Source organism: Stigmatopora nigra, chromosome 13, assembly GCF_051989575.1.
Source record: "Stigmatopora nigra isolate UIUO_SnigA chromosome 13, RoL_Snig_1.1, whole genome shotgun sequence".
Classification (NCBI taxonomy): domain Eukaryota; kingdom Metazoa; phylum Chordata; class Actinopteri; order Syngnathiformes; family Syngnathidae; genus Stigmatopora; species Stigmatopora nigra.
In genome coordinates, this window is record NC_135520.1 from 7196374 (window position 1) to 7212857 (window position 16484).

Here is a 16484-nt window from a genome sequence, read left to right on the forward strand (position 1 = left end):
TTCAAATGTAAACAAAAGACGAATGCGGACGAACATTTTACACGACTTTTATCAAAAAGTATTCATTTTTTAAAGATTTTTTTTTAATAATAAATATATGAAGTATCTCAGAAGGCTAATATGAGTACATTTGGATAGGAAATGGTCTCCACAGTATCAGAAAATTATGCAAAAGATGGAAAGACCTTTCATATATTATAAGTAAAATCAGCATCAGGCATCTAAAGGGTTAAGGGACCCAATATTTAAAAAAACATACATTGTTACAGACAAAGCTACCATAACTTGAGGTCATGTAATAATTGTACCACTAGGTTAACAAAAATACAGAAAAACAAAAGGTAGTAATTGTGAACTTTGCATAATGTCCAATTTTATACCATCATCATCATCTACTAGAAATAAGCTGTGTTGCTTTTCAAAACAATATGAGACATCTGTGTATTTGAATTTAAATTTCAAGTTCCAACAGGTCATTGCAGGTGAGATGAACCCATTTGTTGTTTTAAACTGTGCAAACTTTCCAAGTAATTTTATCGAGTCCATCTTTGTTTCAAATGCCAACCGTCGCTGTCACGGTTGCTCTTTTGTCATCGTTGCAAGAGGCATGAAAACGCTTTCCAAAAATGTCACAGTCACCAGCTGTCAATGAAGCATGCAAATATTGAACACACTTTAAAAAAAAATATATATATATATATATATATATATATATATATATAGTATATTATAATAAAAAGCCATGATAATATTATATTATTGTTTAAGGTTGAAATACACAGAAAAATTTAGTGTGATAAAATAATAATAATAATACGTTTTTTAAAGTTGAGCAAGTAAACTGTATTATTAAAAAAGAAGGTGATGATTAAACTTGTTTGGTAAGCAATAAAAAAACTATCTTTAAATTCCTAATATTGCAAGGGGGAAAAAAAAATCAAGCTACTTGAAAAGTTTGTTATATTTGGACAAAATTATTTTACTGGAGGAAAAAAAAAATGTAAGAACATTATTAATTTTATTTATTATTTTTAAATCAGGCGACCCGAATCCCGATATGACCTTGGATACGTATCGCACAGGTGCCGCTCCATCAACGAAGACGAGACGCCGTTTGGACGTGCTACAACTTGCTGTCAGCCATGTTTTTAAGAAAGATTTTTTTCTCAGCTTTGTTTATTTGGACGAAAAAAGCAATATTTTTCTTGGCTGCCAATAAGCCAGAGTGCAAAACAAACAAGCTAGCGACGAGCCACCTTGTTCAAACAATGCAAAGAAACCCAGAAAAAAAGGCCTAGATGAATGAGACTCTCAAGATACAAAGCTCCTACACAATTCCCTCAAATTTATTTTAATACACTAACTGCCATTGACAGGGACAGGCGTCCAATCCATTTTGACAAAGAGGTGAACATTGGATTTCCACTTTTAAAATAAGCTATGCAATAAGTGAATTAATTGCACAGTAAATAAAAACTAGTAATTTTACAGGCCGTGATTTATAATATTTCACATTCGCAACAATGTTTGAGCTTAGATATTGCCCTCTAAACTTTATCGCAAAAGGCCCATTGTCAGGATAACAAGATAACAATAGTTAATATATATTAAAGTACCATTAAAATGATGATAGAGTTGGAACATGGCAGAAATATATTTGTTACAGAAATATTATGCGTGGAAAAAAGGAGCAAACGTTGTGAAAATTGATGACCTGCTGATTGGTTCTCAATTTCTCACTTTTTGAAAAAAAAAAGGATTGTCTACTTCATATAGAGGGTCACTTTGAAACACCACCTGGTCGATTTCGCTTGCTTGAGTGACAGACGGTCGTGGGGAATTCCATCATTTCAAGCTTCTTTTGTTTGTGTGGCACAATGGCACTGACAGGGCTTGTCATCTCGCGTCTTGCAAACGCATACAAGCTGAGACAAAGACGATAATAGCGCAGAGCGTCTGCGTCGCAACCGTTAGGACGCATTTCCAATCTATTGGAACTGGGAAGGATGCCGAGACGACTAATAGGCCAAAATGGATTACTATGTAATGCTATTTATAGTCAAGTAGCATGTGTGATCAATGAAACTTGGGTTTATTAGCATCCTCTATTCCCCATGTCTGTTCTGACAATCTAATCTGCCATTTTTCTGTCTAAACAGCTGGACAGGCTTGACAAAAAAAAGCAACTTGTTTTGACGGATGGCTTCGACACCAAGTCAACTGATAACTCGTCTTCCAAATATGAATACATGCATCACTGCAGATGATTATCGGGATTTAGTGTTGGCTTGGGAACATGCACACATACAAAGTTTGCTCCCACGGTAAAAAAAATAGATACATTAAAAAGTGCAAAAACAATAGACAAAGGCACACAGGACAAACACGTACAAACTCATCCTGAAGAAATGGGCGACAAAGTTAACAAAAATGTTAAAGTCAGGTCATCCGTAAAGTCATGGGTAAAAGGAAATCATTTAGCATCCTCCCACTGGTGGGTTTTTCCCCTTTGTGATGGGCCCCACAGGTGCGACTTGCATTATTAATATATCTTGAGAAAAATGGCTGTGTCGGGAATGCCATACAAGATTGGAAAAGCTATTCACTCATGCCGCAATTTGTCATTTGTGGCATGGCTGTATCCATCACCAGATGCGCTATTCAGATCTTAAGGAAAGATAAAGAAGATTGGCCTCGGCTTTACAATGATGGGCATTTGGATTTGGATTTAAACCCAGGTCCCCCACTGTGAGGTCGACTTGGTAACCACTCATCTGCCGGTAAATGTGTATTAAATTAATCTAAAGCCCTAAAATCGAATGCATCGGATCAGTGTCCTAACAATCAATATTGTATTATGAAAGTGATGATTTCGACCCCCAAGTCAACTATTACGGTCTCCCCTAAACCCATAAACAAGCGCCAATTCCCAAACTGGTGCTGAAACTCAAATAGTACTTTTCCACCGCCAGTGATAAATTGAGTCGTCTTCATCGGACGCGTGTTTGTCTCTGGCGTTTTGATTTATCGTTACGAGTCACGGTCCATTTGTGGCCGGCGGCTACGTGCTAAGACAGCTCGGGTATGTCCCCCCCGTCTGTCAAACTGCAGATGAACCCTGATTACCGAGGAAAAGGTGTGCAGTGTGTACGTGTGCAGAAAGTGGGCGTGTGCGAGGCGCTCCTGACCGACCGGGTCAGCCTGACACACTAAGGACGCGTCAACGACAGATTGACAGGCAGCCCGTACCTCCTCCCATTAACGTCAATGTTATCTTAACACCTGTGGTCACATTTTTGGACGCAGCGTGCAAATGACAGTCGAGTGGCGGAAGTGCTGACAGAGGAGGGAGGCCGAGGGGACAAAATGGATGCAAAACATGGCGCAACTGGTGTTTGGGAGGAAGTACAGCGTGTCAGTTTCCTTTCAACAAGATTGACTTGTAAACAAATTGATTCTAACCCCCACCGGACACCTGCTACACCGACATGAGTAAAAGTCAGACTGATTATCAAATGCCCAAAAGGGATAATATTGAAAGTATTGAAAGGAGGGGGGGGGACAATTATTTGTACTACAATAACAATCCCATTAATGTGACTTAATGAATGAGCTATTTCCCACTGTCTTCATCCCATATTTAAATTAAACTTGAACGCTGAATACATTGACAAAAAAACAGTTAAAAAATGAATTGAAGAAAAAATACAAACAAAAAATAAAATAATTTGAATTTTTTCTATGGCGAATTCAATACGTATTACATACTAATGAACAAAATAGTGTACGGAAAATATACGTCTATATATAACTATGGAAGATTAAGTACTATAATTGCATAGAAGGGAAAACATTTCTCTGGAGTATAATTTTTTGGTAGCTCACTAAACTGATTGATTGCCATTGGATGCTGTTCACTTGTTTTCTAGTAGTTTGTGTACTTTCACAAACGTTTCAAAATATGGAGACCACTGTGCTATTGTTTGTTGAAATGATTGTTTTTCTTATTCTGGGCTCCAAATGCCATTTAGAAACCATGTCTAAAGATATTTGGATTCCCTAAAACACAAGCACACATAAAACCAAAACTGCGTGCAGAAATGGTTCAATTGGAACCATTTCAGAAGCAGTTTGCCTTGCCTTTTTATCCAATTTCCTAGTAAATAGCATCCAAGTTAGGGTTGCCTCCTCCAGGGTGGACTTGGCTGAAGACGACAAACTCCGAGTCGTTCGTGTGGGTCATGTTGCAGTGATGTGGTCACGCGGCGGTAAATGTAATGACGGAGGAAGCTCCGTTTTTTTTTTTTAAGGGTTCATCACTACGCCGCGCAGACGGGCATATAATGACTTTAAGATGACACTTGTTTTGTAGCGGAAAATCAAAAGTGTGTTATTATTGTAGCCTTTAGAGTCTGTGGGTTCCTTTTCAACTGGGTTGGACTCGCATGTGGTGGTTTGATGGAAGGGTGATGACGGCTCAAAGTACGCGCAGATTTTGACGGCGCGGTCCCCCATTTATACACATTTGCTTTACTTGCCAGATCATTTGCATATTTGGATTTGAAAGCAGATAAAAATTGAAATCCTGTTTTGTGCTGGCCATTTAACACTGAGCATTTTGTTAACTGTTGGGTTTTGGGTGAATGTCGCATCACGTTTAATTTTTTTAGTGGCTATTTAAGATGTTTTAAGAAAAAAAAGAAGGTTTTAGACTTAACTTTTTAGGAACTTATGGCCATACATATACATATCTATATTCCTGATGCCAGCTTGACCCAATATAATGCAGGTAGAAGTAATCATGCTTGGACTGGTGATGGCGCTGCTTCCCATATAAAATTTTACTACAAATCTACTACAGTTTGAAAGTTATTTTCATAAATGAATTAATTGCAATATAATAGTCTGTCGTTGAGGGCGATAGCCATCAATGGGGTTCATCAAAAATAACCATAAATAGGATCTTTATATCAAAATAGTTGACTTTCAATTCTAATACACGTCAATCAATCATTACAATATTTCATATGACGTTGCTTACGAGCCACTACACACTTGCTAATCACTTCTAAAAAAAAAAAAACTAGAATTTTGTTAGGTACGTTGACGCCCCCCACCACAAGGCATTGGGGTCTTTTAGCACCACGGCTGACCATAAAAGCGGATATTTAGAGGCCATAATGGCGAGGCTACGGCAATAATTGTTTTAGTGAGGCTGTAAATTGTTTAATTAGTTGTTAACGCCTTCTGTTTTAAAAAGATTCTTAAGCAGGCCGGCCAGACGGAGGTTTTTGGAGTAGCTGGAGTCGGACGAGGTTCTGTCTTGTGATGTCGAGACACGTCATGGTCGGGACGTCACCCAAGCGCGCGCAAAAAAGATCAATGTAAATGAAAATAACAGCGGGGCCCAATTTTGGAGTGACGCATCTCCCATTCCGACATGGTGGTCCGGCCTTGTTGTGGGAGTTGACGAAGCGGTGGCCCTAGCAGAAAGGGAACGTGGGGTGTTTTTATTTTATTTTTTGCAAGGCGTGAACCCATGAGGAGCACAAGCGTGAATGCGCTCCGCACGCTTGAAATACGGTCAACCACTTGAATATATGCTTGAATAAACGGAAGGCAGGGCGGCTGCTTTTAGGGGGGTCCACTGCAGACAGACACTCTTCCATATGTGACGGGCCTTGCAGTTGAAAAGAATTAACTCATGAGTTAGCAGGGGTTGAAAAATGGCAACTAAACCAAACTAGAATCTGAGCAGGGCTAGATTTGGTCCCCGAGCCTCGAGTTTGACATCTTTACTCAAAAACAAACATTGAAAAAAACGTGTCTGATGCGGGTCATTATCACCACCCTTTTGGAGTGCTAAGTCAACGTTTGCGGCCATTAAAAAGACTTTAGCTGGATCTGCTTGACTGGAAATGAATGACAGCTCAACTTTCAAGAACAGAGGTGACGAGCGAGAGGTCGCACAAAACAATCCCGGACTTGGCAAGGCTGGGATTCACTGCCAGTCGGGAAGCAAATCCGTTTTCAGTCTTTCGGTTGGCGTGGGATTATGGCTTCTCTAGTTTCTGTTTTTTGTGGCGTTTTTGCCTTAAAAAGACGACGGCGAGCGCGTTTTCGGCGGCATAGCGTGTGAAGCCTTTAATGGAATTCAGCGGCACGGAAAAGAAATGGCTCGCTGGTCCTGTAATTAAGGGGTCGCAATGACCGCGTTGGCCAAACTCCAAGTGAACTCCACGCGGTCGCTTTGATCTCGGTGTTACATTACCAAAAAGCTGAAATAACTTGTGACGGATGGCCAGTTTGAATGATAAAACATAAAAAGGCCTCTGGCCCGCGTTGACTTCATCTGGGCACTTCCTAAAAAGTATTTAGTTGAGCCTCTACTGTAAAAGCATTTTGCCCAAAGTGGCCCGCCGGGTTGTTCAGGCTATTCAAACTATACGTACAGAATTAAATGCTTTCTTTTTTTGACAAAGGCATCGCAAAACCAGAAGTTTACGAGTTGTGTGATCAAGTGTGTGCACTATTACATTTTGCTCAATTTCTTATCCGCAATCACATTTGTTAATTCGCCCCTGGCCGTCAAAACAAGGCATTTTATGAATTTGACACCCCTTTTGCAAAGCTATTGATGAGGACAGAAGACCAAGCAAGATGGACTGAAAGGTTCTGGCAGGGATAATTAATTATCAGTATAGGACTTATCTCAGAAGGCAAATATTGGTATATTTGGATGGAAAATGGTCTCTACAACATCAGAAAATCATGCAAAAGAAGGGAATCGACCTTTCATGTATTATTAAGTAAATCAGCATCCAAAGAGTAAAGGGACCCAATATTTAAAAAAAAATATATATATCTTTACAGACAAAGCTACCATAACTCAAGGTCATGTAATAATTGTACCACTAGGTTAACAAAAATATGGCAGCCAGGCCTTAAATAGTAGGGTGGGGTTTATTATAGTATGTCTCCCTATTCACCATGTTTTTTCTTGCTGTCTTCAAAACTGAGTTAAACCCAACATTTTTCATACAGCATTTGGCACTCCAAAAAAGGCACCAATGACAACCCATTGGCATTTCTCCACCATGTGTGAGGCCCTCTCACACCAGACAGCCTCAGGATGGGTCAGGACGTGTCGTAAGAATTTTTTACACACACACACACACACACACAAAAACAACTCACTACGTGCCCGAGTAGCTGCGTGGCACGTACTGTACTCATACTGTACTCTGAGAATCCCGAGCCAACTTTCGGCCATTTTTTCTCTTTGCTATTACAGATGCCGACGTTGAACTCTTGACACCGACCCGACCGGTTTATGTTCAACATGTGTGTCTGCATTACTGTCTTTCCACAAGGCCGTGGACCCGGAGATGAGAGGATCTGTGGCGATCTGGGAGGTTGGACGTAATGACACACTGGGGACAGATTAGCTGGACGTCCATCAGGGAAGACTCTGATTTACAGCCGCGTTGACCAGCCCGTTGCCCTCCACCCAAAGCAAACACTCACGCACACGTGCAGAGGAGGAAAACACGGCCTTCACTGTGCACCCAGCGCACACATGTTGGCTTCCGTGATCGTTTTTTGGAATGGACACCACCGTCTAACGATCCCGGCTTCTGTGTTTTTTTCTGTCTTTAAATCTCAGTAACATCGACGGAACGGATGGGTACGCAGATACGTAATAAGGGGACGGGCTAAGACACTCCTTTCCCAACCGTAAGAGAGCAGCGAGATAGACAGATACGTTAAACAAGATGTCAAGATCGCCAAACACAACAATGATTAATCACGTGCTGCAAATTATAAGCACCTGTATGAATGAACACGCCCATCAGTAGACTGAATGCATGCTTTCCCTCTATTAGACAAGCAGCCCACCCTACAAAAAAGAAAAGAAAAGACCTTTGGGCCCCCTGGGGTGAAATGAGAGTGGACTGGTCTCCTTTACATTTATTTAAGGAAGTTGTAGATGATAATGCCATATACACGCCTCACGGATTGAAGTAGCCATGAAAATATCGGTATATTATTGGACTTTATCGTGCTGTTTGTCAGAAAAGGGGCTTTTGTTAGAAAATGTCTATGATATTTATTTACTGTCTAGTTTTTAGTCCTTAACTGTACCAGTGTTAATGACAGGAACAATTCAACTTCCAAAGACGACATTTATAGTATCAACTACCGAAATTAAATGTGATAGTTGATGCTATATACTGCATGACTAGATCTAGCATTACAACTTAATTTGTCATCTAGTTTGCATTTCTGAACTATTATTAAGACAATTTTCAACTGCATACCATCGTCAAGTTTATTTAATCAATGCTGACGAATCCTTTGACATCGACTTTGCGTATTTTATACCACCAGAAAAAGTCAAACATAAAATAACGACTACTTCTTCTCACTACTCTTGCTCTCACTCACAAGAAACTTTCTTCCGGCACCCCCACTTGCATTCATTATAACAACAAGGTAGCCTGGCTGATAGCCTCGGCAAGGAAATGCGCCTTTGATTAATGCGTACAAACTTAAGCGGCGCAGACAGCGGGCTCCCTGACTTAAACGAGTCGCCTCCCATCAGCCTCAAAGGGCTCTCCGGCCCCCGTCCGGCACACCCCCGACACAAAGAGTCTGTGGCAAATGAAAACCATATTAGCAATGGTTAACACAACCAGGGAAAAGTCTTTTTTCGTGTACAGTAATCCCTTGTTTATTGTAACTTTTAAATTAGGGACCCGAGGGAAAATCATACTTAAAACAAACACTACATACGACAGGAAGCATAAAATAGATGCAAAAATGGACCATTGACCAGAAAATTATTTTCTACAGAGGGCCAAGACTGTATTTACAGGGCCGAGCTGGTTTTTGTCGAGTTATTTCAAAGGATCCAGAGCAGGCAGGAAAAAAAATGAGCGCTCCATCTCACGGCGCAATATGTCAAGAGCTCAAACTGCCGGACCACACGAATCACGGATCCATGTGGCGGAGGAGGGGGTGGGTTATCGGGCCCCCAGCTACCTGCCTGTACAGTCGCCTCTCCGCAAATGTTTACTTTGGAGCAGACTGCCGGCCAACTGGTTGCAATTGACCCCGTAGCAGGACGAGTTAGAGTGGGAACATGAGCCCCTTTTCCATTTCCCGAGAGAAGGACGGAGAAAAGCCACACACGTACACAACCTGGCTAACACTGAACCCACATTAAACTAATTTGCAGGATGCCGAAAGACAACAGTGCATGTCTATAGCCTTGAAAAAAAAAAGAAAATAGAATGATACAGGTGCTCTTAAAAATGGACAAATTGTATTTCTGTTGGTTGCCATTGACAACACTGGACACTCAATTTAGGGTTTGCAATCACTGCAAATGGATTGGACGTCTATTGCCGCCAATGGCACTAAAACCTGGGCCAATCCAGATGTGGAGGACCTTTAGGCAGCAAAATTCTTTAAAAATAAGGATTTGATTTACAGCTACTCTGCTCATGAAACAGTTAAACTAACAAAACCTTGATTATCTTGTTACAACGATACATATTCTGTGACATAATTCTCTTAATATTTATAATAGTATAATCACGGTGACAGGGTTGCAAATCTACACAAAATATGGATGGAAATAATTATTTTTAAACATATGTATTATTTTTTTAGTTATATGGATTCAGAAAATGCACAATTTACTATTGAGTAAGCAGATCATTTCAAATGTAAAAAGTGCGATGTTAAATGACCCCTAATTCTGGAATAACCGCACGCTCATTTACCCAAGCCAGCACAAGTGGACCACCATGCCCGCCTCCTCTGTTGCCCGCCTGTACTGACTGCTATGACAGCTCCCAGCGCTGACTTGATTTTGCCAAGGCAGGACGCACACATCCGTTCTTCTAATTCACTAATTGCTGTTTGTGCATTGGGTGACAATTGTGACAAATGAGCGGCCCGGAGTGAAACGCCAAAGCGCCCCCCCACCCCGTCCCCGCCACCCGCCTCCCTTGTTTCCTGCTGGGGTCGGCCTACTAACTCAGGTGTGTGTCGTAACGAGAGGTTCGCGTGCCAAATGAGCTGACGGGGGGGACAAATGTTTGTTTAAACTTAGATTTTTATGGATGGAGGGTTGATGCGATCATCAAGCGAGCGGCGGGTCGGCTTACAAAGTCGTACGTGATAGGTCGGGTCTGTCCGGACGATTAGTCATTTGAAGCGTATTCTGTCATCAATATACGTGTATAGAAGCCAGGCACACCCTGTGCTAATTTAAATTCAGAGAACAAATTCAACTCAACTTGCCTTTAAACGACAGATAAAAAACAGGCTGAATAAAATTCAATTCAATTTGCCCAATTCCAGGTTCACTAAAAAACAATCCAACGCCTGAGTAAGCAAAATGATATTTTGACACAATGATCACATTACACATGACTTACTGCCTAAAAAGTTGGTCATCACCCTGCAAAACAACACCAAAACCAATTGAAACCATTTAGAAGCAAGATCTGAAAGTATTGGCTAGAAAGCTAAAAAGGCACCACCACTATCAGATACTTAAAAAACACAATTCTGTTAAATATACAGATGCCACCTTAGTTTACAAAAGTTTCCAACACAAAACTCCTCCTCCACTGGAAATTTTGTAGGAAAAAAAAGTCAACACATCAACATAGATATGTTCATTAATGTGCTGTCCAATAATTAAATAAGTCAAACCCAAATGATGGTAGGGCAGATTTAACTGTCTGCCAAGCGAGTTCAAGAATATGTGAGCCGTACTACTGAAATCTCTGTCATAGTTCAAATGGAATGGAGGTCCATGGCTGTCAATGGCAGCGAAGGAGTTAAATATGGCTGCAATTGCAAGCAATGCTTTCTCTTCCTTCCTTAATCCCGGCTGCCGGTGTGGGCTGACAGTTGCATGACAAGGAATGTTTCCCTTTCTAAGAGCCTACTTCCTCCTCGCGCACTTGGAGCCCTAATTGAAATGTTTCCTATTGAGCTCAATCAAGGGGGGGCAATTACCTAATTATTCGCTTATGCCGAAGAACCAGAGCCGGCGAGAGACGGCGAGAGACGGCGGCGCTGCCGAGGCACGGAAAGACGAGCAGGCGGAGGAGGGGAAAGCAAACAGAGGAAATGATTACGGCAAATAGACTCAAATCATTTCCCTGGTACCCCAGGGAAGTCATTGGGAGAAGTACATGTGAGGGTTAAAACTCATCAGAAGATGATGTTTTCTTTTTTGGAAAGATTTGCTTGAAATATTTCTTTATTTGTAAGATGTGTTATTAGCGTCTTGACAATTTAATACTGAAATTTTCAGATTATGAAATACCTTAAACCATTTGAGTCGTTTTTGTAAAGTCATGTGAAGAATTGTGAACTTATATATAGTTTTGGCTCCTTTTTTTTCATTCCATAAGATGAAATTAAAAGAAATGTGATAAAAAGTTATGAACAGAATGGGACTCATTTTAATTTAATCCATGCAACTTTCTAAAAACTGCTTAACTAGTTTTTGAAGGCTACCAATTAAATTTTTTGCCATTGTTTTCCTTCCATTGGAACCTACTAACGTCATGTAAAAAGCATTAAAAAAAATCACCAGAACTTTACAAAACAAAAAAGGTGAGGTTTGTAATTTTACTGATTAAAAACAAAACGCTGGTAAGGCAATGGTGTGCTCAAAAGATTTTAAAAAAGACGAGAGGGAGGCATCAAAAGAGGAGTTGGAATGTTGTGCGCCGGCTGGGTCGGGCCTGCAGCGCCTTTTAATAATGAGACAGGTAATAAAACACGCTGGCACTCGAACCCCTCGCGCAGACGCACGCCGTCCCGACTCCTTCATTTTCAGAAAGCCACACAAAAAAAAAAAACATGTCGCTGGTGATGATAATAAACAACATTTCATAGCTCATTTGAAAAAGGGAACATGTTAAAATGTAATCAGTGCATCGTTAAAGGCGTCCATCTCACGCCCGGCTTTTGAATGATTCATTTCGGGCCTCGACGGGACGTCCGGTGGAGATATGAATCGTGTCCCTTCTTTAAGCAACCCCCCCTTCGACAAAGTGTTGGCCGTCCGGCTCCTAAATCAATCATTGAAATATATGGATAAATCAGCGAGTCCCTTCTGAAGCACACACACACAGACACATGTCGTGGCTTAATTCACCCGAGCGAGGCGGCCATATTTCAGCCAACATGTGCGCCACTGTTGTCTAAACAAGCGCCGCCAAAGCCAGGCGGGACGCCGAGGAGGGTCCTGGCCGGGGGTCATGGAAAACAGTCATAATGCGCGCACACAAATGTATATAAGACACACACATGTACACACCGGTGGAGTGAAGGTACTGCTTTGAGGTCATGGAAAGAAGTTAGAAAGCAGTCTTTCAACAAGAAAAGTCGGGAGAACAGACCGTGGACGGTTAACTGGAATTTACAGATTTCAGAGAAATTACGAGAGTTATGAAAATGTGTGTGTGTGTGGTCACAAAATGCTGTGAAAACTGATGCTCAAGAGTTATGAAAAGTTGCAAAGGCATTCAAAAGTTCTTATTGGGCTCCCTAAAAACAAATGGATCATCTTCAAGGGTTTTGAAGTATTCCCATTGCAGTTCTTTTTTTCTAAACGTAAATAAGAGGAGAATTCCGAACTTGATGGTTTGGAAATCTAAGATTTTGAATCCATTTGGATCAGCAACAGCTAGTTATGTGCCCTTATAACATTGCAACATGATCATTCACCTCTATTCCATTGTTTCATCCTTAAAGCCTCAACCTAATATTTTTGCGGCCAACCACCTTGTTTGATTGCTAAAATGGTGGCGAACAGTTGACTTATCCAATGAGGAAAGCTCTGTTTTTATCCATTTTGTTGAGCATGCGCAGGAGGAACAGCAGAAGCAAACATGACAGGACCTCCACAGCGCACAGAGAAGACAAATGGAAGCCCACGCTGAACACAGGCTGGCTGGGTGGGCCGCTTCAGCTGGACAGGGAATTCTGCTTAAACGCTTTGCAACTCACCCGGAAACGCACACGTTCTTCTCACAACAAGGCCAATTGTGGAGAAAGTTTTATGCCGCGTTTTGAAAAAAGGGACAGAAACAGTCACAATAGGCCCAGGTGGTCCTTAAACCGCCGAACTAGCCCCTCACCCCCTGCCTCTTCGTGAGTACGCCAGTTTGCCGTGAGGGGGCAGAACCTGAAACCGTGCAAATGTGATCACAAGAGCCGGCCTTGATTGGGATGGCCGCATATGATTAAAGATAATTGCCAAGGACCGCTTTCCAAATGCTCCGGCGGTTTTCGGAGGAGATGGGGGAAGGGGGGGTATGCAACGGAAGGATTTGAAAACGATTCCCAAGGTTGTTTTTCCCCCCTTGAAGAACAAGAGGGAGAAACCGATGAACGGGGAGGAGGAAGAGGCTAGGATATTTTGGAATATCGGAATTGGACTGTGTACACTGCATGAAAAAATACAAATCAGATATTGGAATTAGAAATGAGCTGCAGTGTGAATGGACCGCAAGTTGCACTGGTGGGTAAGTCACATTTTTAGGGAGAGGTACAAACTAGTTGTGCTGTTGTTCCGGACTAGGACTTACTGAGACTGAGAAACTTTTGGGATCAAGTCCAAGACCAGATCAAGACCTTAAAAATATATCTGGAAAGCTGGCCTCAAGTCTACAATACAACTACTGCATCAAAAATGTATTCTATTATTAATTGGTCCAGATTACCATGACGACAACTGAAACTGCAATACGAAACCATATTTCAACGTTTTTTTTCTCAAACGTTTTCTAGAAATTGGCAAGCTAATTCACAGTAACAACCAACGATCTTGTCCATCCATCAATCAGCATCTGGAATCAAGTTTCTAACTCCATACAATAGAAGGCTTAAAAAGCAATTCAAAGAAGAAACAAAAGTCAATCAAAAATGAACACAACAGTCAATCAAAAATGAACACAACAGTCCAAACTATCCCTACTTCCTGTTTGATAAAGTACTATATTGAGCGGGGGTGTAAGGGTGGAGCAGGGGTGACCCGAGCCGTCACAGTAGGATGATTGATGGCTCAGTCCCGGCGCTTAAATCAACAAAGCAGGAGCACGCCTCGAACCCTCCACTCAGCACCTATTTAAAAAAAAAATGGGTCAACTTCACCTGCGACTTTTCTTCAATTATCCTATCAAGACTAAGAGAAGCAAACCAGAAAAAGCTGTCAGAGAACCAAAAAACAAGATTTTTGAGACAAGTGCCGCGGAATAAAAGAAGAAATCTGTCTTCTTGTGCTCGTTCTTTAAAAAGGGAGGATAGGAAAGGTTCTGGGTGATTTGCTTCCAGGGACAGGTAATCCGGTGGGGGCGTGGGGGTCGGATCTGCTTCAACACCTTTGGACTGAATTCTCCACCTTTCTTCCACTCAATCATGTCATAAAAGAATTCCAGAAAATGACAAGACTTTTATAGCATCTTGGGGAGGATGACTACTTTTTTTCTGCAGGACTTTAAAGTTATTGCGCTAAAATTGGCAGCAGAACCACTCACTTGTTCTGCCAATTAAATCAACAAGTCATTCATTCATTTTCTGAACTGCTTTATCCTCACGAGGGTCATGGGGGTGCTGGCGCTACGTTGGATAAGATGAATCTATTATAATTATATTATAATTCGAAGAAAGTGCCTACAGGGCTCCGTCTCGCTTAGTCTTGGTTCATACTCGAATTCGGCGAGTGAGCACGTCTTGGCCAATCCTCGCGGGGGACTCGGCAACCAAATCAGACAATGAACAAAACGGCTGATGACGACAGATATGCCGGTAGCATGTCTTGATCGTCCTTCCTGAGCGTCAATTTAGCCAATCACCCTGCCTCGCTTGCTCAGCGCTGTCCGACGGTGGATTGGGTGCCTACCAGCTGCATTCAGGCCCATGCTGATTGCGCCTGATTTGGGTTAAGTGATTATTGCCTCTCTGCGGTTTAGGCAGGGATGAACCCATGAGCTGGAAAATGGGCGAGTGTGGAGACATCTTGAAAGCACATACATGTACATCTCTCTTTTACTAAAAACTAAAACAAGATTATTTTACCTTCAGAAGCTACAAATAATAGTACGGACAAGGTTTTAAAAGTCCAAATAATATGAAATAGACAGCATAAAAACACTGTCTCTACAATGTGATCATTAACCTATTTCGGCATGACTTGGAACATATTACCCGCGATAAACGAGGTATTACTGCACTCCCCAAAGGAACATTAATGCTCACGAATCCACAGAAATTCTTAAAATAGTGACACAGGGCTGGCCAAACAGATTGGGCAACCATCCTTGCGGGGCATCAGATGTCGTAATCAACTCAGCATCTGACGTACGGGCGTCTATTTCTTACCTCAGCTTTCCTCTCCTAAAAATAACATTAAAACGAGACTGGAAGGAACACACGCGCATCACATCATAGTGCTTCGGTGCCAAAAAATACATCATAACCTCAAACATGGCGACCTTGTTATAAAAAAAGGATCAACGTAGCCCAGCGCACACCTGCCGCCACGACTCATTCCACATGGGAGGGATTATTGCACAAGTGCGATCATGAATTCTAATCATGTGGCAAAGCCACCAAAAACAGAAGAGGCGAGAATTGGGGAGGGCTTGAGAGCAGATGGCGCGATTACAACAAAGATCAAAACGTGAAGTGAGTGTAAACCATACCGTTAGCTTCCTGCTACCGTGCTTCCCCACATTGTGCTACCCTAATTGTGATATATGTATTAAACATCTGCAAAAAAGATCATACAAACAGGCCATGGAGCCTTAAATCTATTCTGTGACTCAAAACAGGCCATGGAGCCTTAAATCCATTCTATGACTCAAAACACATGTACGCCAAATCAACGTTCCATACTGAAATGAAAGGAAAGGCAATAAATCTATTTCAGCAGCCCAAGAATCACCTTTAAAAATGGAAAAAAACAACAACACTAAAATTCAGTATGCTGTATGCGTTCAAAACACAGTAAGAAGTAAATAAATAAACTGCATTTAAAAAGAAAAGAATGCATACATTAGAACATCCCCATACCAACCACATGATCATATAATTATAATGTTGCAAAATCTTTTCAAATTCTCCTTAATACATTTCCTCGGCATCGAAAAATTATTAAAATAAGGAACTGGTACTCTAATGTAAAAAAATAAGTGTTTTTCAATTCGTAAATTCAAACACAAATTGAACAAACTGAAATACAATCCAACAAATATCTTTGGATGCCCTGAATAACTCTTTAAAATGATCTTTCTTTAATGACTATTCCTTTGAATGTAAATGAGTACTGCAGCACAATTTGCTGGCATAATGAGACTCACTTTCTCTCGTGATGACGCTCGTAAAACGCTCGTAAAGAATCATGAGGGTCCACCAAGAAAAATCTAACTGGCAGAAAAGATTTC

The 16484-nt window shown here is 41.2% G+C and overlaps 1 protein-coding gene across 2 annotated transcripts in view; it reads right to left on the reverse strand.

Annotated features, from left to right (window-relative positions):
* The window catches only part of slc25a21 (solute carrier family 25 member 21), a 52747-nt gene that overhangs the window by 19163 nt on the left and 17100 nt on the right, over window positions 1-16484 (reverse strand). The gene's annotated exons all lie outside the window — the stretch shown is intronic.